We start from the raw sequence: 2,459 nt of genomic DNA on the forward strand, positions 1-2,459 counted from the left end.
ATATATAAATATATATATATATAAATATATATAAACACACACACACATGCATACACGATTAGTTCTAGAAGAAGAAATAGATCTGACATAAAGTTATTGACGACAGGACAAGGTGCTTAATAAAAGCTCAATTGAGATGATTTGTGAATGAACTCGTAACACTTCGAACTGTAAGAATAAGACGAACCATGTTTACTCCATAGCAATAATTGTTTCGATCCCAAAATACTACAACAACAATAAACAATGCGATGATTAAAAATGACAAAAAATAAAATAAAGAGATCATTCTCTTTGTTAAGATTTCCAAACAAACTCTCGCTATCTCCAAAACCCCAAATCTTGACAAGTTCTGTTAAACTAGATTGACAGCAAAACAATAAATAAAAACTGTATTTTTTTTCCCCACCGACACTAACAGGGATTTTGGAGGAATTGTCCTATTTTGTTTTAAAACATTAACTCGACAGGAATATAAGACTACGATATGTAATAATTTAAAGAAGAATAAAACAGAATTAAGAAAGAAATACATTTTAAGAGCAAACAAAATAACAAAAATAAAAGATTGTTGAAACGAAGAGCACTGAGTTTATAAAAGAAAAAAAACTCTACATAACTATTAAATATTTATATCAATTTATAATATTGCTGAGGGTTATTAGTTAATTAATTACTTTAATTAAAATATTAAATCGTTTTGTTTTGTCATTGTATATATCGAAAATAATGTTACGGTAAACGATCGACAACGATTATATCGAGTTAATTAAAACGTGTAGGTGGTTAAGACAAAGTGAAATGGATACATCTACACATACATATATGTTTATATATACGCGTTGTATATATATATATATATATATTTGCATACATAAATGTTTATATATACGCGTTGTGTATATATATATTTGCATACATAAATGTTTATATATACGCGTTGTGAATATATATATATATATATATATATATATATATATATATATATGCATACATCAATGTTTATATGTATGTTACAGATGAGTGAGAAACTGAAAAGGCATGTGTGTGTGTATGTATACATACACACATACATACATATGTGTGTGTGACAGATGAGAAAAAGGAAGGGTATGTGTATATATGAGAGTTTCTAACGTGCAGTCACGGTGAGATGGATGTCATGTAAATATCAGATATCCTTTGTCTATCTATCTATCTAACACACACACACACATATATATATATATATATATATATATATGTGAATAAAAATAAATACAAAAAAAGGGTTTTGTATGATCGTGTATAGAGGAATATATTATTTTATATATATACATATATGTCTCTCGCTCACTTAATCTCTCCGTAAATATATATATATTATATTATTCCATTACAATTAAATGTTTTAATTGCGGAGGTGGAGAGAATTAAATTAGTAAAAAACGAAGTACTGTCTTCTTTTAGAGAACTTATAAAGGTATTTTAAACAGATAATTTTGGAGTTGTGCGTCAAGTAGACCAAAAGGGAGGGAGAATAATAGGTTGAAATGGTACCAGAGTTGTTTTGTAAAGCAGCAATTATTCTAGAATATAAAGCGACGTTGTTGTCGGAGACACGTTGGAAAGAAACAAACTGGATAACCAGGAAGATGATATTTGTACGCATGCGCTCTTTCCAAACAGGAAATATATAAATACGCAAGCGAGAGCGCCATTTTATACAATGATATTCTCACCCTGTGTTATATCTTTTATTTACATACATACATACACGTACATATACATACACACACACATTTATATATCAGATAATTCAATGAATAAAGAGAATAATTACATCTACACATTTTCTATTATAACAGTATTATTACAATATATGTAATTCAAAATCTGTCTGACATGTTTCTGCTGCATGTATATCTCACAGTGTGGTTATGCAGCTTTGTTCAGTGTTGCACACTGCTGTGGTTTGAAGCGAATTAAAAGTATGTTGGTTTAGGGGACGATAGTTTTCGAGTGTAAACAATGAGAGAGGAAGCCTGATCGGGGCGACCCTGTCATGACTCCAACGCTCGAAATTTGAATCATGAATACTAGATCCTAAACTAGGTCAGAGGTTATTTTGTCCATTAATTTTAATCATATTAGAAAGGAAAAAAAATTCAGAGATGGATGTTGATAATTAAGGGTCATTAAGTCAAATATAATTTACATGTAAATATCAGCCTTCCTATCTATTCCCTACACACACACACATTATATATGTATGTCTGTGTGTGTGTGTATATATATATATATATATATAGTTCGTTTTTAAGGGGTTGGCTTTGAGAGTTGCATTTCCTCGCATTCGGTAAAAATGTGCTTTTTTTTTATAGTAGTCTGACCTTAGAGTCCCTCATGGCGTGAGGCGTTATTGTATAGTAATGCCCTTATATAAATATATATATATATATATATATATATATATATAC

General features: G+C 29.3%; 1 protein-coding gene across 1 annotated transcript in view; it reads right to left on the bottom strand.

Moving 5' to 3' along the window:
- LOC106880845 (NAD-dependent protein deacylase sirtuin-6) overlaps window positions 1-1,638 on the bottom strand; it is a 9,789-nt gene extending 8,151 nt beyond the window's left edge. Inside the window, exon 1 of the mRNA XM_014930978.2 lies at window positions 1,540-1,638. The gene's annotated coding sequence lies outside the window, so the exon portion shown is untranslated. The remainder of the gene's footprint in view (window positions 1-1,539) is intronic.
- Between the last annotated feature and the right edge of the window lie 821 nt (window positions 1,639-2,459).

The sequence above is a fragment of the Octopus bimaculoides genome, chromosome 15 (genome assembly GCF_001194135.2).
Source record: "Octopus bimaculoides isolate UCB-OBI-ISO-001 chromosome 15, ASM119413v2, whole genome shotgun sequence".
Lineage (NCBI taxonomy): Eukaryota > Metazoa > Mollusca > Cephalopoda > Octopoda > Octopodidae > Octopus > Octopus bimaculoides.